This window comes from Xenopus tropicalis, chromosome 3 (assembly GCF_000004195.4).
Source record: "Xenopus tropicalis strain Nigerian chromosome 3, UCB_Xtro_10.0, whole genome shotgun sequence".
Taxonomy (NCBI): Eukaryota; Metazoa; Chordata; class Amphibia; order Anura; family Pipidae; genus Xenopus; species Xenopus tropicalis.
The window spans coordinates 109,332,294-109,351,523 of record NC_030679.2 but is presented as its reverse complement, the minus strand read 5'-3'; the positions used below and the strand labels follow the sequence as shown (position 1 = coordinate 109,351,523).

The following is a 19,230-nucleotide window of genomic DNA, read 5'->3' as shown; positions in this document are numbered from 1 at the left end:
TCTGAGCTCTAACACCCCATACAGAAGAAAAGTGTTTTGTTACTCAAAGCAGCAGATTCTGATAATTTGACACATGCAGGGCAGATTTATCAGCATTCCCACCAGTTTCTCAATTTATCTACACTTTCCTGACAATGAATTAAAATATCAATGCAGGGTCACTTCCTGAGAATGTGTTTACCTGCTTTGTGCATCAAGCATTCTGCTTCTTCTTTTATGGGGAAATAAATATTAACTGCACTCAACTCTTTCGAACTGTAAGGGGCACATTTACTAACCCACGAACGGGCCGAATGCGGTTTTTTCGGTAATTTTGCGATTTTTTCGTATTTTTTGCGATTTTTTCGGCGTCTTTATGATTTTTGCGTAAAAACGCGAGTTTTTCGTAGCCATTACGAAAGTTGCGCAAAGTCGCGATTTTTTCGTAGCGTTAAAACTTGCGAAACGTCGCGCCTTCTAAGTTTTAACGCTACGAAAAAGGCGCGACTTTGCGCGCAAGTGTTAACACTACGAAAAAATCGCGACTTTGCGCAACTTTCGTAATGGCTACGAAAAACTCGCGTTTTTACGCAAAAATCGTAAAGACGCCGAAAAAATCTCAAAAAATACGAAAAAGTCGCAAAATGTTCGTTTCCAATCGGAATTTTTCCAATTCGGATTCGAAATCGTGTCTTAGTAAATCAGCCCCTTAGTCTTCACTGCAAATTGCATGCTGCGATCTTAGAGTCTAACAACATTTTCCACAACACTATGGGGGTTATTTATGAACGTTCATATTTTTTTCCACATTTCACATTTTTTTAAAAAAAATCATGAATTTAAATAATTGTTTTCGATTTATTATGTGAAAAAAAACCACCAAGAACTTGAATGTAAAACTTTGTCATCTAAAACCTTAAGTAAATGGGAGTGATTTTTTTTGAGCTTGTGGACACATTAAAAATGATGAGAATAATACAAATTCAAAGTATTCGTACCTCAAGGTATTTGTACATGTATGGGATCTGTTATCCGGAAACCCATTATCCAGGAAGTTCTGAATTACGGAAGGCTAATTTTTTAAAATGATTTCCTTTTTCTCTGTAATAATAAAACAATAACTTGTACTTGATCCCAGCTAAGGTATAATTAATCCTTATTGGAGGTAAAACAATTCTATTGGGTTTATTCAATAGTTAAATGATTTTAGCAGATTTATGTTATGGAGATCCAAAATTACAGAAAGACCCCTTATTCAGAAAACCCCAGGTCCCGAGCAGTCTGGATAACAGGTCCCATACCTGAACACATTTTAGCATTATAGCTGGTTAATGCGGAAACACTAGAACTATATATCTGCTGCCTGTCCCATTTGATAAATGTGATTATTCATTAAAACCTTTTCTGACTTTAAGAAAAAATGTTTCTGACAGTCAGGAAAGTGTTGATCAATGGTGAGAATATTGAACTGATGGGAATCCTGCAGGACTCCCCAGTTTGATATTTGATAAATCGGCTCCCTGGTTTTAGTTTTATAATGAGAAGTAATGTGGGGCCTGAGTCCATTAATAAAATATATAAACAAGGTCAAAAATCCCAAATCTAGCTGTGCTTATTAACGTTAGATTTACACCTTAATGGTTTAGCAAGTTCTACAGACAGCCAGTATAGATAATGTACTTTTGAAACTCATAGAATTAGAACCCATTTTAGAAATACAGAGCAGCCAAAATTGAACAATGTATATTATTAATTATTATGTAAGCAGTAAAACTATAGATATGTTATTAAGTAGCAGAGTTTATTTTGTTATTTTGAAGAATTATTATATATATTCATATATATTTATACTATTATTTTACACTCAATCCTTGATTTTCAAACAGAATTTATATGGCATATTCAAAATTTAATCTGCCCCTTTGCTTTTTGCACCCAGTTACAGAATCATGGTTGCCTCTTGCTTTGATACACTGTAACATAATTAATAGCATCTGTACTATGAATGCATGTCTGTTTTTCTATTACATAACCTGTATAAATACAGACTACAAGGATAGGATTATAAAGAATAAAAGGTAAGGGCAGGCAGACACAGTTTCAGCACCAACAGTTGGACAGCAGCTAGAGTCCATTCCCGTGCAATAGATTTTGTCATGTTGCCACGGTCAGTTATTTTAGGTAGGGCTACACATTAAACCAACATACTGAATTTAATGAGTCACATATTAATGTTTAAAAATTAACCCATAACACAACAAAAATCAGTACCCAGACAATAACTTTACACAATTTTTAACAGTTTAATAAGCCTTTTACATTACTTTTAATTTTCTCATATATCTTTATAAAATGAAACTTATTTTATCATATTATATATATATATATATATATATATATATGTTCACAACTTCTAAGATGAAAGATTTGTACCACTTTATAATAAACTGCCAGTAATCTGGGACACACACTGCTATTATTTTTGCATTATATTTTCCTGTATTAAAACCTAATATATAACCTGTATACCTATATATAACACATTTGTATGTCCTGTGATATGTGTATGTGTGCCATTTTTCACAGGTTCATAAGGAGATGAACAGCCTCACAGCTGTAACACCTTAAAATAGTGCAGGAGAACGTATCTTATTATATTTAAAGTAAATTAAGGATTAGTCCAACTACCATTAACTAAAAGTAATTTAATACTGTATCTTCCAGGCAACTGGTTAAAAATATTCACTATCTGGTAAGCCAGCAATTATGAGAAAAGAATAAAATGCGTCGAATAAAATATTAAATAAATGAATCCCTGGCTGAGTTTGTATTATCCACAATTCCATTCGCTAAACAATGCTTTGATCCCAGTCGGAATGACAAGGGCACCAGTCATTTAGTAAGATTTGCATGCTAATATATATTTCTAATACATCTTTGTGCTATTTTAATGCACATAATTCCCATGGTGTTTCCAAAATTTGATATGGTCTTGAGCAGGAATTGCCTTCTATTGAGTGTGTTTTTCTCCCAAAGAGTAAACTAGTCCTTTTAATACTGAACTCAGTTGTTGTTTTTTGGGGGAGTGGAGGCTTGCTTTGTCTGTTATTTCTCTCTCAGTGTGATATTGTTCGGTCTTTTCTTTGTATTTATGTACATCTTTCTTTAACTCACCCCCCCCCCCCCCGAATCTTCACAACACCTCCCTCCTTCCCCCTCCATATTACTGTGACTCTTAATTAGCACTTGTCACCTCTGATAAAAGCTCACTATTAGAAGGTGGCTACAAAGACTGTCACAGATGTAAGCCAACTCCACCATTCTACCTTTAAATATAGACCCATTCCTGTAAAATAGACAATATGCTCTTGCTATTACTATTTGATACACAGGAAAGTTTCATTGAATTTCTAAATGATATGATTATTCTTACCCAGAAATCAGTTGCAAATAATGAACAATATAAGTAATTGAAACTCAGTGCTGTTTGTTCTTTAAAAGCCTTTGGTATTTAAACATCCACATTACCCATGATGAGCCTCTTAGGTACATTAGCCATGTGGTGAATAGGATGACACAATGTTATAATGAAGATGAGTTGATGAGTTGCTGATCTATGTTGTATACAGTAGTGGTGTTACATTGAGTTATTTGATCACCATGTAGCACTTTGAAAACGATATACCTTTTGTAAATATTAGGGACAGTTTTTGCCATTTGCCCCAAACTCCTAATGATATGTAAAATATATTTTTAAAAAGGGGTACATTTAATATGTTGTATTCACTGATATACTAAATGCTGCATTTTTGTCTGCAGGTGATCTACTTAATATCTGATACTTTTTTCAATTCCATTTAGGAGCCATGAATTTACTTCCCTTGTCAGCATGAGTAATGCCTCCTCTTTCCTTTAGAAGTCAGGAAAATCCTTTACACCATGAGTTTTTAAATAATCCTGAAAGGAAAATTGCCATTTTTGTAAGAAACCACAGGATTTTGTATGTGGAGACATATAACGCCAGTTCCAAAGGAGCAAGTAATTCCCATGCAAGAGCTGTTTGGCTCTGACTGGGCCCAATCTTTATGTGATCTCATGCCCTGCCAAACTGTAGATTATAAGCTCTATGGTGTTGGAACTCATACAAATACCATGCTATAAAGTTATTATATGTTGTATATTTCCATTAATGACCAGTAATCATGTAGGCCTCTTACCAAGCTGGTGATTGTTCCCTGGTCTAATCCTCTGGGGTCTTTTGAAGATTCCGTAAGCTCTCGAGCCTCCATATCATGTTCCTGTAAAAATGTAGATTTTTATGCTAATACCTAAACTGGCCATAATTAGGTACCAGAATGCAAGCAACACATTTTTAATGCAAATCCTCCTATGCACTGTATGGAGATATTTGGCTGAAACTAGGTGCTTTATCCTGTAATTCACATACATTTAGTCTATAGCTTATTTACGTTTTAGGTTTTCCTGAGGCTCCACAGCAATTTACATGTTTGCAGAAAGACGGCTTGTTGCAGCACTAATATCTTCTCATCATTCAGTACTAAATAGAAAAAAGAGAGTATACCCTGCACTTCTCACCTCACATATAATCATTCCAAAGTCCCCCAAGAAAACCACGTAGTGTGCAGACCCAACCAAAGGGGGACATTTATTAATGTACGACGCTCTGAGCGTATTTTCTGCGACAATTTGGTACCTTGCAACAAAATTTGTGCAACAAAAACGTATTGTCGCCCCGAGTACGAAAGTTTCGGATTCATTCAAGCTTCGTTATCGTGACTTTCCTTGGGCCAGGTTGGAGCTGCAGAGTGCCATTGAGCCCTATGGGAGACTTTCCTTGGGCCAGGTTGGAACTGCAGAGTGCCATTGAGCCCTATGGGAGACTTTCCTTGGGCCAGGTTGGAGCTGCAGAGTGCCATTGAGCCCTATGGGAGGCTTTCCTTGGGCCGGGTTGGAGCTGCAGAGTGCCATTGAGTCCTATGGGAGGCTTCCAAAATCATGCACAGAAAGATCAAAGTCGGAAAGGTTTTCCCGCTGTTTACAATCACTTGGTATGAAAATTTTGTGACTTTCGGAGCGTCAATATGATATTATCATGACTATTCCGATTTTTTCATAAGCATTTTCGTGATATTTGCGATCATCAGAAATTATCGTATCCACTCCGAATCCCATTTCGGGATTCGAACTCGTGATTTGATGAATGTAGCCCAAAGTAAATGTCTAGTAAAAACTAATTACCTTAAATGGGTGCATATAGAGTGAAGGGATATGCTCATTTGTGGTTACTATGGCAATATAGTTGTGGGGATATATCCTTTATGTCGGATTATGTTAAGTGACTGGCTGGGAAGTTGTATTAAAATGTAACTTTTATTAGTATAAATCACTAAAAGAAAATGACTTCCATTGATAATTAAAAGTAGTTAAAACACCGCTGTATGGAGTGTATGCAGTACTGGGGATATCACATTCCCACCTTTTCACCATTAAGATCAACAGCTCTACGACATTGCCCTATGATGTTATTGCATATAAGTGGGCTAATGCTGGTATGATAATTACATTGGCGTGGATAGTGGGTGATTTATGTAATTCGTTCCAAGTTCTCCCTGTCTACCGGCGTCTCTCCCACACTGCCCACACCACCTGCTCATTCAATCCCAAAGCTTCGCTTGTCCACCTATCTCCAAATCAATTTCTTTTTTAGCGCTAGCGCCTGACACATATTTCGCCCATATTGGGCCTTGTCAACATTCGGTATGCAAAAGGGCTCATTTACAAACATAGGTGGTATATTGCACAAGTCAGTGGTTTAAGGTCACAAAGATGCCCTTTTTCCCCAAAAATTTGTGGGGTCTTCACCAGATCATGATAACCATGATGACCCTGCCTTCCTCCTTATCTGCACGTCACCCTGTCTGTTCATATGTCTCTGGAGAGGATAAGCAGACAGAAACAGCTGCAGGGCCCGCCCCAGGGGCCCTGCAGGTCCCCCAGCCAGCCATGTCCCCTACCCCCCCAGGGGCTCCCCTAACCTCCCCCGCAGGGCCCCCACCCAACGTCCTCCCCGAGCGTGTATAAATTGAACGCATCAGGGGAGGAACAGTCAGTAGGAGGAGCCCCGGCAAAGGTCGGACTGGGCCGCCGGGACCCACTAGGGCTGGGGCCCACCAGGATTTTTCCCGGTGTCCCGGCGGCCCAGTCCGACCCTGCAGTTGCCTATAGCAATCAATCAGAAATTAGTTTTGATCAGTATACTAACATTTGGAAAACTGTAGTACACTGATCAAAACATGGGCAACTCCACTGGTGCGATTTAGCTTCTATCATAGTAATTCAGCGATAAAATAATGATTATTAAAATATTTCATAAATTACTCTTGATTAGTTTAATGTGTATAGCTATACATGTATATACTGTATATATATTCCCATTACTGCTATTAAGGAGCAAAACCATTTCCTACTGTAGCATATGATAATACACTATAGGCAATTTTTGCACAGCTGTTCAAGTTCCACATGCTTCCACTAATGAGGGGTTTTGGCTGAATGCAGACCAGTGTATAGAACACAATGTGAAAAATGCAGAAAAAAAGACTTCATCCAGGCCTGGACTGGCAATCTGTGTATTCTGGCAAATGCCAGAAGGGCTGCTGTAAGATGTCATAGACAGTCATTTTTTTATTGGGCCTGTGGGGGGCTGTTTGGGCTGTTTGTAGTTAGAATGCCTATTTTGATTCCCAGTTCAGACCTGATGTCATGTATAAAACACAAATACACCAAAAACACATTAACAAGGTAACACAATGCAAAAATATCTTCAGCATGCCCAAATCCTTGATTTGAATTACAGGCAAATGGAAGGCCAGTGTTTCAGTCTGTAAAGGCAACAGATAATTGTAAAATATCTTAGCCATGTTCATAATTATATGAGATTATAAGCTCCTTCTACCCTCTTTGCATGCTGGATGTTGCATATTTTCATCATATCAGACTGTACCCTGTATGTATTAGTGTGTATATGATATGGAAGCTAACATGACCATCTCTTTTTACCTGGATATACCAGCACTCACTACACAACAAAAGCAGGCATTTTTTTATTGTATTGGTCGTGATTTACGTACACAGCATGGCATGGCACCAACAGAAAGTACAGGGTTACATTGTAATATACCACAGATTTAACTGATATAAGTATACTATTACTTTTCCTTAATGGACATACCTGCATATTCCCCTAATTATCTTTGTTTCTCTAGGCCTCCTTGGAGTCAGACTAACAACAAAGAAATTCCAAAGACAGTTTATTTGGAGACACGGTTTCCTACTGATGGGCAATGCTGTTAATTTTTGTGATGAATCAAAATTTCATGCTTTTTCATGTACAAACGAATACAGAAATGCACACTGGAAATGCACAGGGAGAATGGCTCATGTTTAATAGCCAATTCCCAGTGGGTATATGGTTCACTGTCTTATTATAAAAATGCTAATTGTAAATGCTAAACCCCTTTTAGATTTTGACTATGACTCCCTTAAGAAATTAGAGAAGTATCTCTTAAGATTCCTGCAATTTCCTGTGAAATTTGTGTTGGCATACGACTAATTTTGAATTGTCCAATGATCATCCCTTTAGGATAACTAATATTGTCTCGCAGAACAAGATCTAAGTGGGTTTCATTTTTTTTTTTAGGGAAATTACATAGACACGTACATTTTTGTTGAATTAATTTTCAAAAATACATCTGCTTCTAGTTTACCTGACATTTAAAGCCCGAATGTGAAACCCTCTGCTTGGCTTAATGAAATGCAGGAATAGATTTTAACTTTCATAATAATATAATCTAAAAATAAATTCTGTACTCCTGCCTAATATATCATGGATAGAAGCTGCAATTAAATGAACAACAGTAATCGCTGAGAAGGCATGACACACAAATAACAATAATATAAACTCATGATGATCATCCTTTCCAGTTTCTTGTGTGCCAAAGAGCTTGAAATGTTCCTGCTGGCTGGGGGCGGTGATGATGTTGGACACTTGGATGAAACAGGAGGATAAAAGTTTTTCAGCAAAGTCTTAAAGGCATAATTACTGTAAACTGCTACATTTATTTGGGCCTTGTGTCCCTACTACCTGCAATGTATATAATGTGATAGGTGAGTATCTCTTTCACCCATATGTAATAAAAGGCACTGAGTTTGCACAGTAGCAGTAACCCATAGCAACCAACAAAATATTTGCTTTTATACAGTTGACCAGTAAATTCTACCTACTGATTGGCAGCTATGGGTTACTGCTCCTGGGCAAAAGTTTCAATTTATTACATAACCTCCTTTATTTCTCTGTCTTTTAGAATACAAGTTAAAAACCTGTTCCAGAGGATCTAGCAACATTGTAAATTGCCCAGTGTCACTTGTTCTCAAAGCGCATAAATAATATATATTTGCATAAAGAGCAAAGACCTTACCAGCCTTTGATCCCAAACACTTATTAAATATACATGGAGGCAGAACAGTAATAGAAGACTATTATTGTATGTGACTTTGTTTTATGGAATGAGTCAGTGACTTTTATGGTTGAAAAATATGTGCACTTTTATAAAATCAAAAGAGTCAAGCAAATGGCGAAACGCACACTAATTTACTGTACCCAGGAGAGAGGGGAAATATAACCAGGGTATAACTAGTCTCTACATTCAGTAAAACATACTGGCATAGGTATTCTGCAAAAGGAGTATTATTTATCTTATCCTTTCTCTACTGTTATTCTGTTAGTAAATACTATTGAAACAGTATCCGTACCTCTTACTACTGTAAATCCAGAATTAGTTTAAAAGTATTCTTGCTGGTCCTAATATTTCCAACCAGGATCTACCAACCCCAACATTGTCGTTCAGACCAGAATAATGGGTTCAGTGAAGAAAATTAAATACACACTTGCATAGCAAAAGCATGGATCAAATGTCCTAGCCACCACATCTACAACTTGATTAGCTACTTTACACTTCTGTAAACTAGAACATTATTTTGTCACCCCATCTGCCACTGTAGGGTAACTCACACCAATGGTATTTTGGGAAACAGAGTATGCCAATTTGCCAGCAAACAACATTAAGGGGCAGATTTACTAATCCACGAATCTGAATCCCGAAAGGGAAAAAATCGTATTGGAAACGAAAATTTTGCAACTTTTTCGTTGCTGTCACGACTTTATCGTATTTTACGCAACTATTTCGTCGCCGTCACGATTTTTTCGTATTGATCGATAGTAAACTGCGGAAAAACCAATCCGATTTTCGTGGATTAGTAAATCTCCCCCTAAAACATTGGGTTGTCTTATCCAGGATGTCCCATTAGTGTGCCACACCTCTTTGATAAAGCACCCAATGGCTAAAAATGTTAGAAGAATTGAGCTATGGGGCCATGAAGCACAGAGACACCTTCTTCTCTTTTTTTTATATTATAATCTCTTCCAGGAGCAGCCATTTCAAAACATTTGAAAGATATTTTTGTATGTATACCAAGTTGAGATGATGCTGTTGGATAACAATCTACAAAAATAAGTGACCAAATTTATGGAAGCTATCAATTCCAGAATTAGACTTGTAGGATCAGGGTACAATCGGCCCTCAACCAGTTTACTTTACTCCAGGACTTTACCAGTGCAGCTCCCTAGATGTGGAAATCATACAAACAGAATCAAACACTCCCATACCCTGAGAGTTTTAAATATTCACTTAAAACCCCTCTTCCATGAAGCATACACACTAACCTACTAATATATCCCATGGCACATCAATGTCTGCACATAACATTCTGTTGACTCATTGTCTCTTCACAAACACTGTCATAACACTGTCAGTATTTTGCTAACATATACTTCCCCCACAACCACATCATTTTATAGCATGTGTATCAACTATCCCCACCCCTATAGATTGTAAGTCCCTTATTACCTAATGTATCAGTTTGTTTCTTGCACCCATATGTACAGTACTGTGAAAATCACTCCCCTTAGGGGAGTTTCCAAAAGTATTATATTCGATTATTTATGTAAACTGGTATTTTGTACGGATTATTCTGATACTACTACTGTGTTTCTCCATTTCATCTTTTCTACATCTGTATTGTCCATTCTAAACATGTTATTATATTGATCTTACTATATGATACAGTGATTTATAGTTTTTGATTTCAACCCAAACCCATATGGTCTTTTACAGAAGTTTCACATTTATACAGTTATTTCTAAAAGCCTTAGATACCTTGTTCTTTCTAAAAGACCCTGCATGACTTATTTATGAAGTCTCTCCTTATATAGTGCATTCTAAAAGTCCGTACCCTGTATGACTGTATCCAGGTGTCTTTTCTCTATGAGGACCATTTTAGAAGTTCTAACTTGAAATAGTGTAATCAAGGTTATTTTCCACTACTCTTTGCATTATGCCATTTCCTCTAGTTTTGTCTTGGCATTTCTCTTATTTCTATAATATACAGTTCTTTCATGTGTGTATTTGTTGTATTATAATTTCATAGGATTTTTATCAAGAGATCTTCTTCTATATGGTTCTTTGTATGATTCTTTACAGAAGTGTCTCACTTATAAGGTTTATTTTGGTGTGCCATACACAGCTCCTTTATGGTTCAATCAAAATATTTCTCTTTTATTCTGTTGTGGATTTTAATATCTGTTCTATAAAATAATTTCCTTCTTCCCCCTAACTGCTGAAGTCCACTCTTGTGTTTTACCATCCTAAAAAAACAAGTAATGACTTTCGCAAATTTTATATGCTACCAGAATAAAGCCCAACACCAACTACATTCTAACACCCTTAAAATAAGGGAGGTTGTAGCAAGAATTTTGAGCCCACTTACTAATGGGGGAAAGCAATAAAAGTCATAACCGGAATATACATTTAAGAACAAAAATTTGCATTTCACAATGTAATATGGATTGGACATGTATTAAAATATGACATCTAAGCGGCATAGCACATTTTTGAGTCCTGCTTTAAGGTGGTGTATTTTATTATGCCAAATAAAATCTTTCTCATTAAGAAGGTTTACTACATACATTGCACACTGGCACAAACTATAAAACGTGCTATTTTGTTTTGCGCTGGCAGATAAGTGTCTAAGTACTTTTATGGGTTAACAAAATATGTTCGCATTACCTTATTTTTCTAGCAATGTTTTTATTGTAGTCACCCATACATGTTCAAAACTATTTTAAATGGAAAAAAATCTCTAAATATATAGAGGTATGGGAACTGTTATCCAAAATAAATACTCAGGACCTGGGTTTTTCCAGATAAGAGGTCTTTCTGTAATGGATCTCCATACCTGAAGTCTACTAATATAAAAAAAAAAAAAATATATATATATATACAGTATATATATATCCAATGACAATGTGGCTCTTTATTTTCTAAGAAAGAGACAAGTATCATATTAAATTTGAATAATAGGCACAGATTGTATGTTGGTAGACAACAATCAATGGGTTAGGTTCCCTTGTTCTACCTTATCCAGTCCACTAATAAAGTATCTTTTAAATTTTATATGACACTCACTAGGACCCTCTCATAAAGTTCCATGTTAAAACTACTCTCCTTTTTCAAGCTGGAGTCTCACCACCCTCCATCACAATTGAGTTCCATGTAGGAGTCTCTCCCTGTCCTTTTGTAGGTTTCTCTTTCTCTCCAGTGCAGTTTCATGTTGAAGTCTTTCTCAAATCACACCATTCAACCTCTCCTATGCCTGGGCACTCTCCTATGCCTGGGTAATTCTAAGTAAGAGTCTCTCCCTTTCCTGTGCAATTCCATGTTGGAATCACTGCTACCTCTGTGATATTCCATAGTCTCCCCTTAATGTTCTGTCAGAGCTTTTAAGCTATTAAGTGTATTGTAGGAATCTACTAAAGCATTGAGAAGCCAGTAATATTCCACACCTTATTTAGCTAAGTCATTTCTTTGTTATATAGTATATCTATCCATCTAGTGAGTGCTTACCTCTATTACTTATGATACCGAGTAAAAAAGCTTACATAAATTGTTAATTCAGATAAAGAAAGGGAAACCCATTCATGCAGAAAATGAGATGTGACATTGAGTTTAATTAAACAAAACAAGCCCAGCAGAGCCAGTGAGAGGAATGGGAGCAGTTGGTGAGCAGGGGCTGCAGTACATGTGTTCAGCATCGTGTCCTGCACTGGAAGTAACAGGAGCTGATATCACACCTCCTCCTGATAAGAGGCAGATGCTGGGCCCAATTATACCTATATATATACATAGACCACTTTTTCCTTCATTTTGCAATGTACAATCTGAGACGATCAGTCTTCATCTATCAAACACAAGGACGCACAATGTAAGGGAATAAAAGGGAACCTTGCAAGTGGCACGATTTATTATCCTATAAGTATATTGCTTTGCAATGCTATCATACCAATGAAAAATTGAATTTTAAATCATTTATTTTATGCAGTAAAACCTTTAGTTAAAGCCTGTTATATACTGTTCATCATATAAATGCAATTTCAATATATGCAGACCAATTAGCTCTTGTATTTTACTTGTTGGTGTTACATGTAATTCTCATACATGTATACATTTCTGTTGGTGAGGTATGCCATGTTTAAATTCTCATACAGCCTTCACTAGAGCCAGCATGTCAGTCTGGTGTTTTGGGGGGGCACCCTCATACTCTTGCTTTGACATTTTCCCCCAAACATTTGTCATACTTTCAGTCAAGCACTGTTTTGCATCACCTGATTTCTTATTTGTTATAGCAATTGTTATTAGTTCTGCCAATGTATTTGGGAGGTTCTATACAAATAATTACAAAACAAAGAAACCTAAAATATGAAGCAAGATATTAAATGATACCTATATATATTTAGTAAAAGAAAGGGTTTTCTTACATCCAATACCAACATATTTCAAAATCGTTGTGTATGCGACCCCCCACTGCATAGCTGTGGTCCTCACACATTAAGACCGCTCTGTTCTGCCCTACATGACATTTGAGCTTGACATGGCTGCACTAGGGGTTTAGTAACCAGCATGTTCCTGCATACTGAAAGAGATCAAGCAAAACACTTGAGTTTCAGTGCGTAGAAATGGGTATTTTGCCACCTGATTTGGGGTTTAAAAGAAACAGGGTCCTTTGCTGTTTTGATTCTGAGTTTATTTTTCTGTACATGCTTGGTAAATTACATTGCCACTTATTACTGCTCTGAGACCTGTACATATATACTACTGGAAATTAAAACGTTATACTTAGGGGCTGATTTACTAAGACACGAATTCGAATCCGAATTGGAAAAATTCCAATTGGAAAACGAACATTTTGCGACTTTTTCATATTTTTTGCGATTTTTTTCGTCGCCATTACGACTTTTCGTAAATTGTCGCGACTTTTTCGTAACCATTACGACTTGCACGAAAAGTCGCAACTTTTTCGTAGCCGTTACGATATGCTCGTATCTTGTCGCAACTTTTTCGTATTGAGCGCTCGTAAACTGCGGGCAAAACTTTCAGACTTAGCATGATTTTGGAAACCTCCCATAGGACTCAATGGCACTCTGCAGCTCCAACCTGGCCCAAGAAAAGTCACCATACTGAAGCTTGAATGAATCAGAATCTTTCATACTCGGCGCGAAAGCTGCGAAAAAGTCGCGACTTTTCACGCAAGTCGTAACGCTCCAAAAAAGTCACGACATTTTGCGAAACAGTCATAACGGCTACGAAAAAAGTCGCGACAATTTTCCGAAAAATCGCAAAATACCGATCATTACGAAAAAAACGCATTCGGACGCATTCGGCCAGTTCGTGCATTAGTAAATGTGCCCCTTAGACTTGGACTTATGGCCTTGCAACAGTCAAATTATAATAAAATGGTAGAATGCTTGCTTCCATGTACCAAGCAATAGTATTCTCAATTATGTAATGTCATGTGCTCTTGCTCTTAAAGAGGTGAGACAAAGATTAAATCAACCCTCCCTGCCACCTAGAAAAACAGTATGCGAGTATATACCTGGTGACATCTAACATGCATATTTATTTTTATCATGTGACCAAAGGGACAATAGAATTAATCATCCTTTATCTGTAACACCATAACAAGCATAAATTGACTGCCTGCTTTTATGTGTGTACAATAATATTATGCAGTTAATAGGTCATGGTATGTACTTACTGAGACACGATAGATAGATAGATAGATAGATAGATAGATAGATAGATAGATAGATAGATAGATAGATAGATAGATGATAGGTAGATGATAGATAGATAGATAGATAGATAGATAGATAGATAGATAGATGATAGATAGATAGATAGATAGATAGATGATAGATAGATAGATAGATAGATAGATAGATAGATGATAGATAGATAGATCGATAGATAGATAGATGATAGATAGATAGATCGATAGATAGATAGATAGATGATAGATAGATAGATAGATAGATAGATAGATGATAGATAGATAGATAGATAGATAGATGATAGATAGATAGATAGATAGATAGATAGATAGATAGATAGATGATAGATAGATAGATGATAGATAGATAGATAGATAGATAGATAGATAGATAGATAGATAGATAGATAAAGACTGTGGGTATAGAGATGGCAGAGTGATTAGCAGACAAATAGCTACAACAGATAAATGGCAGATAAGTGAGGAAGAAACTAACACAGATAAGTCAGAAAAGAAAAATAGTCTCTGCACAGTGGTGAATCTCTTTGTCCTGGAACCAAATGTAACATTCTTCTACTAGTCACAACTTTTAGTGGGAAGAACAAGAATCCGGGTTGCAGATTGATGCTGATTTTGGTTACAGGACCATGTAAATTCAGATCATCTTCTTCAGTCGTCAGCAGGAAATTATCAGGGAACATTAGTGTGTAGCGTGATTGCACCAGATTTCTTAAATAATCTCCTTATAGATGCGCTGGTAGAGATATTTGTCAAATTTATCTACCGGATAAATAGAAACTTTACACTATATGTGAACACACAAATTTTGCCTACAACCTACTGCACTGAAATCTAAGGCTTCCCTGTAGGCCCAGCACAACAATCTACTTCAGCTGATATAAACAGCCCATTAAAATAATGGTTCACTCAATTTTTGCTTGAATCAAATATACAATAATAAACGTAAAATGTATATGTTACAGCTTTAAATGTACAGATCAAAAAATGCTGGGTGTTTCCACATCTTCTAGGTATTCAGATAAACTACAGGTACAGTTTGTGCCAACTGCCAACCTTTCTGCCCCAGACATTTTGGTTTATTAATCCTGTCTGCATTTAAGACAAGATCTCTGGCAAGAGAATGCCTAATAATACTAAAGCCACTAGATTAGGGGTGGGCAAACTACGGCCCGTGGGCCACGTCTGGCCCCTTGGTCTTTTTAATCCGTCCCGCTGACTCCGCTAGTCTCATCACGTGAGACTTGGCGTCTGGGGACAGCGTAATGCTGGCCCAGCCCATCTGTAAGTCAACGTGGCCAACATTGTAAGTCAATTTTGCCCACCCCTGCGCTAGATTGTCTGCCCCTTTCAGTTCTCAGCAAACCTTTCTCAGTGTATCTTTGCTTTCTCAACTGGGCTACATAATCGTATCCAATGTAACAGTAAAGTATCAATTAAACTTTAGACACACGAATGCAAATGTAAATCATGTGACCAATGGCCCTAATGCTACATCAAGTTAAGAGTCATAGATGTTACAATTTATATATAAAAAAAAAACCTAACAGGCCAGTGCCTCATTTATATCTGCAGATATACAAATATATATATAGAGAGAGAGAGAGAGAGATATAAATATATCTATATAGTTCACGCAAACGAGGTGGCTTGTAAATATGTTATAAGCACCAATACACCTGCCGCGGGTTTGGGTATATTCTAGTAGTATTGCCCTCTAGGGGGAGCCCCAGAGACGTATTTGCAAGGGAATAAGAGGCTGCCATCATTTCGCAGTGACACGCTGCTTGTCTATTCTGCCACAGTGGATACGTCACACGTCCCGTTGGCCTCACTCGCTGTGCCTTTCCCTCATTGTATTAGAGAAGAAGCTAACCTCTCCTGCTTTAGCTTCTATTCAGCCATTCACCAGCAGCAGTCCAGGCAGGGAGGCTGTTTATGGGCAAAGAGATTAATATTTACAGACGTTACATGTGGGTGCTGCCTGCAGTCAGTACAGAAAGTCTGCACACAATTGCTAAACCCCCCTCTCCCGGAATGTGGATCCGCCCGAGCTGCCACAAACCAATCTGTTTCCTCAGTGTGTGTGAGTCTCCAGCCCTCAGACACCTCTGCTGCCCGCCCCTGCTTTCCTTGGCTGCATATTTGAGTTATTATGGAGCGCTGAAGTTGATTGAGAGTTAATTGTGTAGGGAGGGGGAAAGCCAGGAGCCGTGTTCCCTTTGTGCCACTGAATATACACAATGCGCGTTACCGTACTTATTGCCTGTGCACCGCAGGGCAGGAAATACATCAGCGTTTGCGGCCATACTGAATGTCTGAGAGCCATAGCGACATGTGTATTTATTTTCACAATATGGCTAATTGCACACCCAGTACTGAGCAGAATGGACATTTTGTATGAATTTATTTAATAGTACCTTTTTCATAGAGCTTGATCATCCTTAGTGTTTCTTTCATTTGCCATAGGCTTTCTTTGTACAGATGTCCAACCTGTGGCTCTGCAGCTGTTTATGAAGTACAACTCCCTACATTCTGTAATACCAAGAAGTGGAGTTTTATCAAAAGCTTCTCCAAAATTAGCAGCTACTCCTTGTCCCTTTGGCAGTCCCATGTGGGGCATTCTAAATGCTGCTGTCAAGCCTGTCATCAATAGTGCCACCACCAGCAGCATTGGGATTTCTCTTCCGCTGCTCTTTTTAGTGGATCAATGAGGTGTTATAAGAAGAGCATTTCAAATTCTACTGAATATGAAGCCACTGCTGGTGTGGAAGGACATCTTGACTGTCTCGCGTTTACCTGAGAAGCCAAACAAAATGCCCTATGTGCCACTGACTAGTGATGGGCGAAATGTTTTGGCAGGCATGGATTCGCGGCGAATTTCCACATTTCGCCATTGGCGGATTGTTTCGCAAAACGGATGAAAAAATTCGCTGCGGAAAAATTTGCCGCACGTCCAAAAATTGTCGCCGGCGGCAAAAAAGAATTGTCGCGGGCGTCAAAAGAATAGCCGCGCGAAAAAATAATAGCCGCGGGCGACGAAATAATAGCTGCGTGCAACGAAACAATAGCCGTGCGACGAAATAATAGCCGCGGGCGACGAAACAATAGCCGCGCGTCAAAATAATAGCCGCGGGCGACGAAACAATAGCCGTGCGACTAAATAATAGCCGCGTGCGACGAAACAATAGCCGCGCGACAAAATAATAGCCGCGGGCGACGAAACAATAGCCACGCGACAAAATAATAGCCACTGGCGACGAAACAATAGCCGCGCAACAAAATAATAGCTGCGGGAGACGAAACAATAGCCGTGCGACAAAATAATAGACAATTTTTTTTTGTCGCACAACATTTTCGCCGTTTCGCGGATCTTTTTAAAGATTCGCGAATTTTTCGGCAAAGCGAAACGGAACAGATTCGCTCATCACTACCACTGACCTAATGAGCAGTACTAATATAAATGGAGTACTTAAGCAGCATATGCAGGCTGGGCCTCAGCACAACCCATACTGTTACAGGCAGCATCACTTCGGCTTGCGCATCACTTCGGTTTTCCTGCGGGCAACTTCGCATGATTTTGAAAAAAACTGAAGCGATTTGTAGGCTTTTCCACCAGCAATTCGTATTGTTGCCAGTGGGGAAAGGCATTCTGGAGAGAATAGTCACCCACGGCAGCAGAGATCTATTACAGACGACTAAATCTCTCAGTGGGAACTCAACCTAAAAGTACAGAGTTGCTTGCGTGAGGGCACATGCAGTGGAGCATAGTTTGGCCCAAAAATGCCTGCTTTCACGTTTTCAGGACAACCTCTGCTGTGTGTGCCTACATGCAAGTGGAACCTGTACTTTAAGTGCAGATCAACTAAACTGGCGATGGGAGCGGATCTGTTTCTCTAAGCCTGAAAATAAAAAGGCAAGCTGAGATCAGCAAAGCCAATGCTCTGTATGCCCTCAGCTTTAAAGGGGATATAAAGGCAAAAAATAAAATGTCTTTTTCTGGTTCCCTATTTATAAAGAAACCTGTCTCTAGTATACTTCCATTAAAAAAATCTGTACAGGTTTTAATTTAAAAAAAAGATTTGTACGGCTGGGAAGGAGAGTGCGGGGGTTGTTTGCACTGAGGTTAGCAAAGATTAGCCATTTGAGACAAATAAAACATAAAACAACCCTGCAGTATGCTTTGCTGATTGTTTCCCTGCAGAGCAGCCAGTAGCGTCTAGAGTAGTGATGTGTGGGCCAGCCTGAAACAACAAATATGGGGTCGTGGGCGCGTGGGGACTGAGCTCTTCCTGCTGCCCTCCTCACCCGCAACCTTACCGTGCGGGCTTCCACCTCCAGCAACATCTATTTATAGACATGCACCTGCCCCTATGCGACGTTAGAGGCAGGGAGGGGCAGGCATGGGTATATAAATGGACGCAACTCAGCGGGCCAAGTCAGGTACAAGTAGCCAGAGAGTGGGCAAGGGTTGGGTGTGGGTTGAATATTTTATGAACTGCATACATTCAGGTTTTTTATAATAATAGTACAGATTTTTTAATGGAAGCATATTAAAAATAACTTTCTTTATAAGTAGAGAACCAGAAAAGGGGTTTTATTTTTTGCATTTACATCCCCTTTAATGTTTTACTGTTTTAGCTCTGGCATCTCGATGTTCAGCTTTAAAGTGGGCAGGGTTATAAACAGCCTATTGCCGATTAGAATACTAGAATGTTGATATAACAATACCAACCTGTAGTCCTACTGGAGCTTTAGAAAATGTGATCCTGATTCAAATAAGAATTAACAACAAAACATTTGTATGGCCCTTTATACAGATGCCTCTTATATAACAGATAGCAAGTAAGTCATAATAACATAGACACGCATATTTCTAAAATATGCGTGTACAGATCATATTGTTTATTGTCATCTTGGAAAAGAAAAGATGAATGGCCTTAAACACTTTCCAACTTTATTGAAAGTTGCATGCATTTTGTTCCAACA

The 19,230-nt window shown here is 38.1% G+C and overlaps 1 long non-coding RNA gene across 2 annotated transcripts in view; it reads right to left on the bottom strand.

Moving 5' to 3' along the window:
• Nucleotides 1–19,230, bottom strand: part of LOC116409778 — a 60,118-nt gene that overhangs the window by 5,873 nt on the left and 35,015 nt on the right. For both annotated transcript variants that reach the window (XR_004222055.1, XR_004222054.1), the window contains exon 2: nt 4,197–4,277. This is a non-coding gene — a long non-coding RNA (uncharacterized LOC116409778). The remainder of the gene's footprint in view (nt 1–4,196; nt 4,278–19,230) is intronic.